This window comes from Aquarana catesbeiana, linkage group LG07 (genome assembly GCF_042186555.1).
Source record: "Aquarana catesbeiana isolate 2022-GZ linkage group LG07, ASM4218655v1, whole genome shotgun sequence".
In the NCBI taxonomy this organism is placed as follows: domain Eukaryota; kingdom Metazoa; phylum Chordata; class Amphibia; order Anura; family Ranidae; genus Aquarana; species Aquarana catesbeiana.
In genome coordinates, this window is record NC_133330.1 from 161,162,184 (window position 1) to 161,177,273 (window position 15,090).

Here is a 15,090-nt window from a genome sequence, read left to right on the forward strand (position 1 = left end):
AAAGTGGGAACTGAGGAACACAAACTCGCGGCTTTTGCCGACGACGTTTTGTTCTTCATTTCTAACCCTAGAATAACTATTCCAAATGTGCTCCGGATCCTTAGAACATATGGAGAAGTCTCAAACTTTAAAATTAATCCAAAGAAGTCCGAGATCCTAAACATCAGCCTAGGCAAGCAAGAAGAAGACCACCTAGCAGCAGTCTTTCCCTTCCCTTGGAAAAAGGAAATTGGGTATCTGGGGATTAAATTAGCAAATTCTTTAAAAAAAATTATTTCTAAAAAACTATGTTCCGTTGTTAGACGAGATTAGGCAGGAAGCGAGAAGAATACGATCCAGGCCGCTCTCGTGGTTTGGGCGAGTAAACGCGGTCAAAATGATTTTAACACCTAAACTTCTGTACAAATTCCAGCTGTTACCTATCCCACTGCCCAGGTTCTTTTTTAAAGCTCTAAGGAGCTTAATAGGGGAAGCGGTCTGGGGTGGCAAAAAACCACGTATCTCCTACTCGATTCTGAGTAGAGGGAAAAGAAAAGGTGGTCTGGCTTTACCAGACTTTAACAGGTACTATCTGTCTGTAGTACTCTCACGGGTCACGGAGTGGGTTAAAAAAGGGTCGGAGACGCGATGGGTTAATATTGAGCACTTTTTGAGCAACACTAATCTGGGGCATTCTCTATGGAATCCCCCAAAATTTAGAGCACTTAGTACGGACACATCCTTATTGACGCACAACACTTTCAAATACTGGGATAGAATACACTCGCAGCACAAATGGTCACACAATTCACCACTGATATATATGAAAAACAATTTATTTTTTGAACCGGGGAGGAGGGAGGTGGGAGGGAATTGGTTGAAAGATGATTCTATTCAACTGAAAAACTTTATACGCAAGGAGGGAATTCGCACATTCACTGAACTGAGGAATGAGACAGACTTATGGGTGATGGATGGATGGAGGTACCTCCAGCTCTCTCACTTCATCAATAAATTACCGAAACCCCTCAGAAGCGGGGAAGAGCTCAGACCATTTGAGCAGCTCTGCTCGAAGGAGCATACAGGAGGGGTTATAGCCCAAATTTACAGGATACTGGGAGCTGAGTCGGAACTGGAGGTGCCCCCCTACATCAAAAAATGGGAACAGGAATTAGGGTCACAAAGTAGTAAAATTTTGTCCGACAAAATCCTGAGGCTGGCTCATTACCTAGCATTAGATATAAGGAGAACGGAAATTCACTATAAATGCCTAGCGCGTTGGTATGCCACCCCAGACAGGGTAAGTAAAATGGATGGGGCAAAGGCTAATACCTGCTGGAGAGGGTGCACCAGTGTGGGAACGATGGCCCATATTTGGTGGGAGTGCCCCATCATTAAGACATTTTGGAAAAAAATCTTATCTTTGATAAAGGAGATCTCTGGGATAGTTATAGCGGAGGATCCTTGGGTTTGCCTCTTCCATGGGACTTCGGAGCCGGTAGGGAAGAATAAATCATCTCTGGTCCCCATAATGTTAGACGTAGCCAAGAGACAGATTGCCACGAACTGGCTTGATTCATCGTGCCCTAGCACTCGTGATTGGCTTTTCAGTTTAAATGAAATATATATTGCTGAGGGTATGGACGAGGAGGGTGTGGAACCTGAGGAAGATGAGGAACACACGGGGAAATGGGCAAGCTGGGTTAAATATAAAAAGACCTGGAGTTATCTAAAGGAGATTACTAATACGGTATAGGAAGGCAGGATTTTTGTTTTCTGTTTTCTTTCTTTTTTACTCTTGAAGTGCGGTGAGACCAAGTTGAAGGGTGGCCCCAGGGAGCAGTTTCCTGCAGGGTAGGGTGGGTTGGGGGTAATTATCTTAATCACATCGTGGATTTGTATTATGAAATGTTGTTAGTGGGATATTATACTGTTTTGAAAAATTTATAAATAAAGATTTAAAAAAAAAGAAAAAAAAAAAAAAAGACCAGTGGCATTGATATAAGTATTTATATGTAAATAAAGGCGGCATTCATATGTATATGATGCCCCCTGAGGTCATATCCACCATCATCTCTGCTGAATGCTGCCCACTGGGGAGGTAAAGGGGCATGCTGGAAAGTCCTGCCTACAACTGTGGTCATTATTATTATTATTATTTAAGGTACTTATATGGCGCCATCAATTTACACAGTGCTTTACATATAGATTGTACATTCACATCAGTCCCTACCCTCAAGGAGCTTACAATCTAAGGTCCCTAAACTCACATTCATATACTAGGGACAATTTAGACAGAAGCCAATTAACCTACCAGCATGTCTTTGGAGTCATTAAAAGCTAACATCAGCCTGTTCTGCAAAGGTAAGCAAATTGGAAGTGGAACCCTTTTTCAAAATAACATGGTGCTACAGCACCGTGAATTTTGGTGGATGTGAATACACACATCTCAGCAGATGCGTGAGGATGTCATTAACAATTAATGGCACTGCTGTGTATGTGCTAAAGGGCCGCACATATTTGTGGTGTCGGGAAAGCGATTTTGCATGTGTCCTCGACACAAAGAAATGTGAACACAGGCTAAATGTCTCAGTTACATTGGTGGTCAGTGTAAATGTTCTCATTACATTGGGGCTTGGTGTACAATCCTTTCATTCACACTAGTGGCCAGTGAAGCCCTTACATTGGTGGTCAGTGTAAATTCTTCATTACATTGTGATCAGTGTACATTTCCCTTTACATTGGTGGTAAGTGCAAAATTGCACTTACACTGGTGGTCATTGTAAATCCCCCTTTACATTGGTGGTCAGTGTAAATCCCCCCTAACATCGGTGGTCGGTGTAGAAGTGTCACCTTACATTGGTGGTCAGTACAAATCTCCTCGAACATGATTGTCAGTGTAAATTCCCCCTTACACTGAGGTCATTGTATATTCCCCCTTATACTGGTGGTTGGTGTAAATGCTCTTATTACATTGGTGTCAGTGTAGAAATCCCTCTTTATATTGGTGGGTGGAGAAAAATCCCCCGTTACATGGCGGACAGTGCAAATTCCTCCTCACATTGGTGGTCAGTGTAAACCCCCCTTACATTGGTGGTCATTGTAAATTCCCCATTTCATTGGTGGTCACTAGTCAGTGTAAAATCGCCCACTATATACTTGGCAAAGATTTCCAGCTGCCACAGTGTACTGCCTCCTAACTAATCCCATCCCTCCACCACTGCCACTAATCCCATCAACCCCCCCAGCATTGCCACATCTCACCCCCCCAGCATTGCCACTGATCCCAGGAGTCCTAAGATCCCTAGAAGTTTTCTGTCTATGGCTGGATCACCTCCCCAGTCCATGGCGTGCAGGCAGTAAGGAGATGATGTGATGTAACCTTTAGCAACCAATCAGTGAGCAGTAAAAATGTACACTAATCTCTTGCAACCAATCATTGAGCGGTAAGGATATACCGCAACTTGTAGCAACCTATCAGTGAGCAGTAATAATGCACAGTAACCTCTAGCAACCAATTAGTGAGTGGTAAGGATGTCCAGTAACCTCTAGCAACCAATCAGTGAGCATTATTTCTAGATTGTAAGCTCTAACGAGCAGGGCCCCCTGATCCCTCCTGTATTGATTTGTATTGTAACTGTACTGTACTCCCCGATGTTGTAAAGCGCTGCGCGAACTGTTGGCGCTATATAAATCCTGTATAATAATAATAATTATTATTACTGATGTACAATAATCTCTAGCAGCCATTCAGCAAGCAGAAGTCACGTGCTGTAACCTGTAGCAAATAATCAGTGAGCCATAATGTGTGCTGTAACCTCTAGCAGCCAGTCAGTGAGCTGCAATGATGCACTGCAACCTCTGTTAACCAATCGCAATCACTGCCTAATCTGATTCAGTAAACTGATTTTGAGTCTAGCTGCTATTTAATGTATGTCTCAGAGCAGGTGGAGAGCAAAATTACATGAAAGGGGGGACCCCAAGAAAATGTTTGCCCAGGGTCCAATCAATATTAAAGACAGCCCTGCCCCTACCCATTCACCAAAAAAAGTGTCAAAAATTAATAAAAACACTGACCCCTTGTGATCTCACCAACCAGTGCATGCTGGGGCGGTGACTTCACAAGGGGGCGATGCCACCAGGTGGCCCCCGCCCTTACCTATTTAAGAACTGTCAAACTATCTCTGTGTTTTTATAACTTTTTGACACTTTCTCGGTGAATGGGTAGGGGCACTATGTACCCCATACTCATTCACATGGGGGGGATCTGGGGGCCCCGTTGTTTAAGGGGGCTTCCAGATTCCAATAAGCCCCTTGCCCGCAGGCCCCCACAACCACTATTTTTGCTGCAGTATGTTCTATACATGCTACAGGTACACCACTTTACAGGCAGACTAAGGGGACCCCCCAGGAACTATATTTAAAGGAATTTTTCATTTTATTGTTGCACTTTAAGCATCATTAAAATCACTGCTCCTGTAAAAAAAAAAAAAGTTGCATCAATACATGCCCCCAGGGCAGTACCAGACCCCCATACCCTTTTTATGGTCAATTACTTGCATATAACCCCTCAAAATGGGGATTTTAGATTTTTCAAGTTAGGGTCCCAAAGACTTTGGGGTGTTCTGGTGCGAACCAAACAGGGAGGTGTTCAGCCCATCTTTAATGGGGCACTATTCCCCCCCCCAGGGATGCAAATGATGGGGCAGTATTCCCCCCAGGAATACCAATTATAGGTGACTTTTCCTCCCAGGATTACCAATGATGGGACAATATTCCCCCCAGCAATACCAATGACGGGCACTATTCCCCCCAGCAATACCAATTATGGGGCACTATTCCCCCCATGAATACCAATGATGGGGCACTATTTCTCCCAGTAATACCAATAATGAGGCACCATTCCTCCTCCTACTGACCATAGGCGCTATGTAACTGACCACCAACCCTGAGGCAATGTTTATTCTCACTGATGCTGGGCCCAGGACATTGGCCACAATCCGGCCCCCCCTAAAGTCTAAAGGACAGTAAACTGGCCCTCAGTAAACTGACTCAGTCAGTGATGGAAATGGTCAGATCTGTCACCAGAGGATGCAGGATTTGCACAGTGAAGATACATGTGATGAGTTCCCAGGTTACGGCTTCACTTCAGATATACTGTTTGACCGACCACCGCAGACGAGATCTAAGGCAGCTGCCCATCAGATATTCATCCAGGCGTGTCTGACCCCCTGTAATTAAGGGGTCCATCCTTTCCGGTAAGCGTACCCATACGATTTTGTATATGACATCTGAGACGTAGGAAAAGGGGACCAGTCTGTTTGTGCCAAGAAGAATTTAATATATGTCTTACTAGATGGACTTTTTATTTAATGCTTTTGTTTAATGCTTTTAACAGTTTGCGCTGCACTTTCATTTGTTTAGTTATTAACTGTATGTAGTGGTAGGGCAATAAGTAAGCAGTATATAATGGCAGGCTATGGCATTATGTAGTGGCAGGGCAGTCATTGAGAAGTATGTAGTGGTAGGGCAGTAAACAGTATGTAGTGGCAGGGCAGTCAGTGAGCAGCAAGTAATGGCAGGGAAGTCAGTGAACTGGGCAATGTGTAATGACAGGGCAGAGTAGTTTGTAGTGGCAAGGCAGTAAGTGAACAATATGTGAACAGTATATAGTGGTAGGGCAGTGAGTGAGCAGTATGTAGTGGCAATGCCGTCAGTGTGCAGTATGTAATGGAAGGCTAGGGCAATCAATGAGCAGTTTATAGTGGTGGGGCAGTGAGTGAAAAGTATGTTGTGGCAGGGTGGTCAGTATGTAGTGGCAGGGCGGTCAGTGAGCAGTATGTAGTGGCAGGTTGGTCAGTAAGCAGTATGTTGTGGCAGGGTGGTCAGTGAGCTGTATGCTGTGGCAGGGTGGTCAGTGAGCAGTATGTAGTGGCAGGGCAGTCAGTAAGCAGTATTTAATGGCAGGCTAGGGCAGTATGTAGTGGCAGGGTAGTCAGTGAGCAGTATGTAGTAGTAGGGCAGTCAGTGAACAGTATGTAGTGGTAGGGCAATCAGTATATAATGGGAGGCTATTGCATTATGTATTGGCAGGGTAATCAGTGAACAGTATGTAGTGGCAGGGCGGTCATTGAGAAGTATGTAGTGGTGGGGCAGTGAACAAGTATGTAGTGGCAGCAGGCAATGAGCAGCATGTAATGGCAGGAGAGTCAGTGAACTGGGCAATGTGTAATTACAGGGCAGTCACTGAGTAGTTGTGGCAAGGCAGTGAGTGAGCAGTATGTAGTGGCAATGCAGTCAGTGAGCTGTATGTAACGGAAGGCTAGGGCAGTCAATGAGCAGTTTGTAGTGGTAGGGCAGTGAGTGAAAAGTATGTAGTGGCAGGGCGGTCAGTGAGCAATATGTAGTGGCAGGGTGGTCAGTGAGCTGTATGTTGTGGCAGGGCAGTCATTGAGCAGTTTGTAGTGGTAGAGCAGTGAGTGAGGAGTATGTTGTGGCAAGGCTGTCCCCCCTTAGTTAGTTTAGCGATCTCTCTCTTTTTTTTTCTTTTTTTTTTATTCAGCCTGCTGGGTTGAATGAAAGAAAACTGAATGTGTGTACTAGGCTTAGGACTGCACAGATTGAATTTTGATCACATTTGTTAGTGTATCTACTTCTGCTAGTATATCCAACACTCCCCTCCCCCCAGAATAACAATGTTGTTTTCCAAAGGTGCCCCCTGTACTCCTTCATATGTAGGCACGCTAATACAGGAGATGCGTTACTGGCCAGATCACCAAGTGAAAACAGAGGGAAAAAAAGCCTAGGGGCTGGTTCCCACTGGTGCGATGTCCAACATCGCATTTGATTTGCACCGCACTGCAGTGCAAATCACATGCGATCTCTGTGCAATGCGATTTCAGCCATACACATAGTATGGCTGAATTTGCATCGCATTCGGACCAAACTCGCACAGGACCTTTTTTTTTAGTTTGCAGCAAAATTGGATCGCATGGGGGTGAAAACAGGCTGTGAGGGGAGGCGCGGGACTGCTGTGAGTGGAGGCAGGGGGCTGACACACTGGGACAGGAGGAGTGGGGGGCGGGCTGTGAGTGAAGCCTGTGGGCTGATAGGGCAGACTGCAGAGGAGCTGGTGTACACAAAAGAGAAACAACAAGCAGCGCAAGTTCCATTGTTCATAGTATATCAATGTTATCAGCAAAATGTCCTTTAAAGCAAACCGCTCTTAGTGAGATACATGCAGTCTATGCACAGGGCAGCCTTTTGTAGGGAGGTGAAGCCACTCCAGATATGCAAAAAAAGAAAAACAGGAAAGGCGCCTCTTAGTAAAACTGTATATTTAATGATAAAATTTCATTAAAATCACTCACATGTAACACTTAGTTAGTCCGGCATTGGAAGCCTCAGTACAGGTAGAAGTACTAGAAGTCCATTCACTACCAAATCGGAGATGTTCGGAAGCTTGTCACAAGCGTCCCAGCCCTCCAATCGACTGCTCGGCGGATGTCCAAGCCTCGTTCTGGATTTTCACTGAATCCCCGAAGTCCACGCTACACAGACCGGCCGGCAGCAGGAGAGGAATGTGACTATATGACATAGGAGGACGCAATCTTGTATACCTGTACTGAGGCTTCCCATGCCGGACTAACTAAGTGTTACATGTGAGTGATTTTAATGAAATTTTATCATTAAATATACAGTTTTACTAAGAGGCGCCTTTCCTGTTTTTCTTTTTTTGCAGAGGAGCTGGGACACTGTGGGGGCTCTGGGAACACTGGGCCAGGAGGAGTAACTGAGGAACTGGGAGTAACTTGGAGCACTGTAAGTTGGAATATTGTGAGTAACTTGGAGTATAGCGAGTCATTTGGATTAACTTGGAGTATTGTGAGTATAGTGAGTAACTTGGAGCACGTTGAGTAACTTAGAGTTTTTTTTTTTTTTTTTTAAAGCCCATAGCGTGTGAAACATACTCAAAAACTTCACCCGGTGCCAAAAAAATGTGCACACACATAAGGAGTGAAACACAAAAAAGTGCAATGGGTACACAAGCCCTCTAAAATCAGAGGGCCTTGCCCTGAATCCCCCGGGGCATTAGGCTCCTGACGGGGACAAGGGTACTTACACTTGGTCCATCTGGCCGAAACCAGACGGACCCCTTTCTCTGGAGGGCCTGCCGAAACAGACCCACTCAAGTACTCAGTGGGGCTCCCCCGAAGGAAGACCCCCATGAGAGAGGGCGAACCAAGCCAAAAGCCCATGTATACCCCCTCCCAAGACTTTCAGGGCAGGCCCGAGGACCTGCAACCCTACCAGTCACACAGTGCAACAAACCGTGTACAACACAAAAATACAAAAAGTGACACACCAAGGAATAAGTTAAAATAAGTGGGGGAGGAAGGGAGTGGAGAGGAGAGTGAAAAGGTCGCCATTGTGCAATACAATGGCCAGGCCCTCCGGCCAGGAATAAAAAATTCCTCCGGTCCCAGCCAAAAGGCCTGGCCCAGGAGGCAGGTGCTAAAAAAGCGTGTAATGGTGCAGTGACTGTGGTGCCACAAATCAAAGTGACCCTCACTCACAGTGATTTTATGGCACCCCTGGACTGCCACTCCAGGGGCGCATACACCATAGGCTTTCGGTACCAGCCCTGACCAGCAACCCAGACCACAGCAGCCCCCACCCCAGCCAGGAAGTCCTGAAGTTCTGGAAGCTTGGTTAGAGCCCTTTACCATCAGGCTCCATCATTGCTCCCATCACTCCTACCTAATTACATTCGGGGAATACTAAACTACTCCCCCTCCAGCTAGAGAGGAGCCGGTGTTCTCTCCCGAAAAATTCCGGAGCTAGAGCTACCCCAATCTAGGCCAGAAGGCCAGGGACCCAACCACCTGGATCAGACCCAGATGCAGCACCCATCCTCACCAGGAGCACCCTTCCGGACGGCTCAGACTCGACCCCGCTGACGCCAACAAAGGACGTCCAGACCTGGGCCACTACCGAAACCGCCCTCCCAGGTGCAACGACACCATTGGATTTGCATGTGCCCTCCCCACACTCAGGAGTTGCACAGTGTCTCCTCTGGAAACTGATAAGAACAGATACTACACTTGATCTTAGCCAAAAGGCAGAGAAGCGGTGAGTAACTGATGCCGCGTACACACGGTCGGACTTTTTGACAACAAAAGGCCTGACGGTCTTTCCGACGGACTTTCGGCGGAGTTACGACGGACTTTCTAACGACCGGACTTGCCTACACACGATCACACCAAAGTCCGATGGATTCGTACGTGATGACGTACGACCGGACTAAAATAAGGAAGTTGATAGCCAGTAACCAATAGTTGCCCTAGCGTCGGTTTTTGTCCGTCGGACTAGCATACAGACGAGCATATTTTTCGACCGGACTCGAGTCTGTCAGAAAGATTTGAAGCATGTTCCAAATCTAAAGTCCGTCAGATTTTCAACCGAAAAAATCCGCTGCAGGTCCGATGAAGCCCACACACGGTCGAATTGTCCGCCGGACTCGGTCAGTCGGACCAGTCCGCTCGAAAAGTCCGCTCGTGTGTACGCAGCTTTAGAGTACTGTGAATAACAGACATCCCAACTTGCAAAAACTCATTTCAGGGAGGTGGCAAACTCATTTGAGGGAGGTGGGCATGGCTTAAACCGTGCTACATATTGAGCGTGGCTTAAATGGGGTGTGGTTTTATAGAGTCTGAGGTGACTTGCATAGTGCGGAGTGTATGGCGGTGGGTAGTATGTGCAGGAGAGGAGTGCGGAGTGCATGTAGGTGGATATAATGTGCATGTGAGGAGTGTGGAGTGTACAGCAGTGAGTAGTATGTGCAGGATGGTGTCAGTAGGGCAGTGGATGGTGTCAGTAGTTCTTTATTTTTGTTATTATTTTTTTACAATTTTATTTATTTAATTATTTTTTACAATCTATTTTTTTATTTTTTGTTTTTCACAATGATTGGGGGTGGGGGTAGTGGACGGTGTCAGTAGAGCGGTGTGTCAGTATTTTTTTGTTGTTATTATTTTCTCTATTATTTTTTACAATTTTGTTGTTTATTATTTTCTTTAAATATTTTTTTTTTTAAATTTTTTTCACAGTGCTTCTGAGAAAGGGGTGGGGAGTATGTGGCGGTGATGGTGTCAGTAGGGCAGTGGATGGTGTCAGTAGTTTTTATTTTTACATATTGTTTTTTTTACAATTACATTTTTTTTTAAATGTTTTTTGGGGGGAGGGGGTTGGGGCAGTGGACGGTGTAGGTATGGCAGGGGGGTGGTGTCAGTAGTTTTTTATTTTATAATTTATTTTTATATCATTTTTGTTTACAATTTATTTTTTTTATATTTTTTGCATTTTTTTAATCAACCCTGTTGGGGGGGGGGGCTTTGGTAAGATATCAGCAGTCTAAATGGAAACCCTGGCATCTCCCCTTTGAGACAAAGAAAGAGGCTGAGGACAGAGATTCCCCAGTCCCTTTCTCAGCATTGAAGATGGTTGGACAGAAGACAGAGGCTCCTGTCCATTCAGAAACTGAGAATAGTAACACAGAGGTTACTCCGCTCAGTTTTAACAGGACACAGGAGCGATCTCGCTCATTGTGTCCAAGTCAGAAAAGGCAGGGGCCGGTAAATGATCGGTCCCTTCCTCCGCTCGCCATTCTGACAGATACCCACAGCTGGCGGGAGAGGAGAGGAGGGAAGCCGGCTGTGGGGGAAGAGGGAGGGCGGAGGAGGAGGACAGAGAGCTGGAGAAAAAGAGGGGGAGAAGGACACGGAGGGGGGGCTAGAGGAGGAGGATACAAGGAACAGTCGGGGATGATCGGTGCAGCAGGAGGGACAGCCGTGATCACTGATCCCCCGATCCCCCTGTATAGCTTTTTAGCCATCAGTCACGGGAGGGAGAGAAGGAGAAGCGGATGCCGGGTATACAGGGAGATCAGTAATCACAGCTGTCCCTCCTGCTGCACTGATCTTACCAGATTGTGAAAGAGGGGACCATACAGGATCAGCCCTGCAGCCGGGATATTGGGCAGCACGTGCGGGTGTCCGGGAGCTGACCCCGAAATGCGTGAGGCTCCCGCACCTCACGGGAGCCTTGAGATGTCTGGAATAATTTGGAGTACCGTAGAGCATAGTGAGTAACTTTTTGTGTGAGTAATTTGAAGTAGCTTGGAGTATTGTGAGTATAGTGAGTAATGTGGGGCATTGGGGGTAACTTGGAGTACTGTGAGTAATTTGGAGTACCTTGGAGTACTGTTAGTATAGTGAGTAACTTGGAAAACTGGGAGGATCTCGAAGTACTGTGAGTAAATTGGGGCATTGCAGGTAACTTGGACACTGAGTACTGAGCTAAAGTTACTGGGGCACTCAAGGGAGAAACTGGTTCAATATATCTTAAAACACTACAAGTTAGAGCACTGAGTCTGTGTGAATAGCCTGGGGCATTGTGGGTAGCTGAGCAATGTGTGTAACTGGGGCACTCTAAGCGATTGGAGTGTTAAGAGTAACCAAGGTATAGTAATTAGCTGAGGTACTGTAACTTGGGATAACTTGGGCATAGTGTTAGCAACACAGCAAGGAGTGCACCCTTGTAGCTAAACTGGAAAAACAAGATGTGAACAAATCACCAGGACCCAATGGCTTACACCCAAGAGTCCTCAAAGAACTTAGCCAGGTCATTGCCAGACTGTTATTCCTAAACTTTAAGGACAGCTTACTAACTGGAATGGTACCAGTGGACTGATAGAAAGCTAACGTGGTACCAATATTCCAAAAAGGCTATTGGAGGGGATGACAAGGGTACATATCTAAGAATTTGCTGACATAAATAGTATCATTAGTAGTTACCAGCTTGGGTTTATGAAAAATCGTTCTTGCCAGACTAACCTGTTAACATTCTATGTGGAAGTGAGCTGTAACCTGGCTAAAGGAAGGCCTGTGGATGTAGTGTATCTAGATTTCTCCAAAGCAGACCTTCAGCCATTCGTTTCATCTATTAAATCTAATGCCCTTGTTGTTTTAACTATAGAAAGTAAAATATTTTTTTTTCTGCCAGTAAATACCTTATACAGCCCACTTCCTGTTTCTTGTCTGGTCATTAGCCTAGGCTTATGACAGCTCTCTCTCTCACTCTACTGAGAGTTTGCCAGGAAGGGAGAGGGGATGAGTCACAAAAGGGCCAATGAGAGCCGCAGAGCTGGAGGTGTGTCTGTGTAAATCCAGAGAGTGAACAGGCAGCAGCTTCAGCTGCCCACAGTTAAAATGGATGCAGGCAGACTTAGTGGAGAGAAATTTCTGCAGAATATTTGGCAAGTACAAAATCACAGTATATATAAAATAACATGCAAAGTGGTTAGAGGTAAGCTTCAGAATGGCAAAGATGTTTTTATTACAAATTATGTGAGCAGACTGCAGTTCCTCTTTAATGCATTCAATGCATTAAGATAAAAAGTCTTCTATATGCAGCAGTCACCCCCCCCCCCCAGCCCCCCCAATACGTACCTGAGCCCCATCTCTATCCAGCGATGTCCACAAGTCCCTCGGTCATCTGGGGCCCTCCCTCCTGATTGGCTGAGACACAGCAGCGGTGCACTGCTGTCAATCAAAGTCAGCTAGCCAATCAGGAGAGAGAGGGAGCAGGGTCGAACCACAGCTCGGTGTCTGAATGGACACACGGAGCTGCAGCTCGGCACGGGTGCCCCCATAGCAAGCTGCTTGTTGTGGGGGCACTCAACAAGAGAGAGGGCCAGGAGCAGCGAAGAGAGACACAAGAAGAGGAGGATCCAGGCTGCCCTGTGCAAATCCACTGCACAGAGCAGGTAAGTATGACATGTTTATTATTTAAAAAAAAAGAGACTTTACAATCACATTAATTTACAAATTGAGGTCTGTTAGCATTGGCGATAGTGTATATACCTGGATAGAAAATTGGTTACAGGGACACGTCCAAAGGGTGATGATAAATAGTGTATCTTTTGAATGGTCAGGAGTCGTAAGTGGAGTGACCCAGGGCTCTGTCCAGGGACCAATTATGTTTAACTTATTCATAAACGATATAGAGATCAGTATGAATAGTTCAATCTCGGTATTTGCTGATGATAAGAGGCTAAGCAGGGTAATAACTTCACAGCAGTATATAGAAACTTCACAAGAAGACCTCAGCAAACTAGAGGGGTGGGCAACTACTGTACGTGGCAAATGAGGTTTAAAGTGGACATAACCCACTGCTCATCATTTATAAACTAATGGCATACCATTCATTTATATGTATATATATGCCTCCTGCATGTATCCCTACCTTCGAAATGCCCCCCCCCCCCTTCTGCAGTTGGAGCCCCGCGCTTGGTGGGCAGGGTCATGACGTCAAAAGACTCCCTGCCCACCTCTACACTCCCCTTGGCCAGGCAGCATCGCAAGGACGAAGCAGAGTGCGTTCTGGGCAGAAGCAGAGCTCGCTCAAGGCCCCCTGTCACTGCTGCGCATGTGCTATACTTTGGTTGCCAGCTGGAGTGGAGGATTCGTAACTCTTTCTCTCTCTCTGCTCGTTCATGAGATAAGGAAATCAGATGTCAGTTACAGCAGTGAGGGAAGTGGTGACACACATTTATCTGTGTGTAATTTTCTATATCTTAGTAAAAAAAGATAAGAGGATTGCTCAGAGCTGGAATAACTTCTTGGCAAGACTGGGCACATATGACTTGACATCCTCTACTGTACCAGGTAGAAGTCTTCATTAAACATTTTTTTTTCTGGTTTACATCCACTTTAATATCAATAAATGTAAAGTAATGCACTTGAGAGCTAAAAATATAAATGCAAACTGCACGCTAGGGGAAGAACCCCTGGGGATATCAAGGATGGAAAAGGATCTAGGGGTCCTAGTTGATGACAGACTTAGCAACAGCGTGCAATGCCAAGCTGCAGCAAGCAAGACCAGCAGACTATTAGCATGCATTAAAAAGGGGATATACTCAAGAGATACAGTAAATCTATAACTCTACATCTTGAGTATGCCATCCAGTTCTGGTCATCAATCCTCAGGAAAGATGTGCTGGAACTTGAGAGAGTCCAGAGAAGAGCAGCAAAACTAATAAGGGGGCTGGAGGACAGGGGCGTCGGGAGGGGGGGGCTGGGGGGGCTGAAGCCCCGAATGTGACCCCAAAAAGCCCTGAGTCTCAGGCATGCAGCTGTCCATTGTTAGCCCCGAACGGCGAGCGCCAGGACCGATCTGATCCCAAGCGCCTCCGAGTCTGGCCGAGTTCCATAGCAGGTCCCGCCTTCTGGAGCCTGCAACGCCTATGATGGACGTCCCACTGGTCAAATACTGGGACCACGGGACGTGTGACGTCCATCATAGACTCTACAGGCTCCAAAAGGCAGGAATTACAATGCGGTCGCCACGCCACATCCCCTCTCGGCGCTCGGGCGACTCTCCTCTCCTCCTCGGCTCCTCCTCTGACGACTGACTGACTGCCTGCTTGCTGTGACACTGCACACCATGTCTGAACTGAGGTAGGTCAGACAGTGTATGTAAATGTCAGTGTAGGTAGGTCAGTGTAGGTAGGTCAGTGTAGGCAGGTCAGTGCATGCAGGTCACTACCGTCAATGTATGTAGGTCAGTGTAGGTAGGTCAGTGTATGTAGGTCACTACCGTCAGTGTAGGTAGGTCAGTGTAGGTAGGTCACTACCATCAGTGTATGTAGGTCAGTGTAAGTAGGTCAGTGTAGGTAAGTCACTACAGTTAGTGTATGTAGGTCAGTGTATGTAGGTCACTACCATCAGTGTATGTAGGACAATGTATATAGGTCAGTTTAGGTAGGTCAGTGTATGTAGGTCACTACCGTCAGTGTAGGTAGGTCAGTGTAGGTAGGTCACTACCATCAGTGTATGTAGGTCAGTGTAGGTAGGTCACTACAGTCAGTGTATGTAGGTCAGTGTATGTAGGTCACTATCATCAGTGTATGTAGGTCAATGTATGTAGGTCACTACCGTCAGTATATATAGGTCAGTATATGTAGGTCAGGTAGGTCAGGTAGGTCAGTGTATGTAGGTCAGGTAGGTCAGTGTAGGTAGGTCAGTGTAGGCAGGTCAGTGTAGGCAGGTC

General features: G+C 46.1%; 1 pseudogene; it reads right to left on the reverse strand.

The window, feature by feature from the left end:
- Positions 1-9,033: 9,033 nt before the first annotated feature.
- On the reverse strand, positions 9,034-9,113 carry LOC141103964 (U2 spliceosomal RNA; annotated as a pseudogene).
- Positions 9,114-15,090: the final 5,977 nt, after the last annotated feature.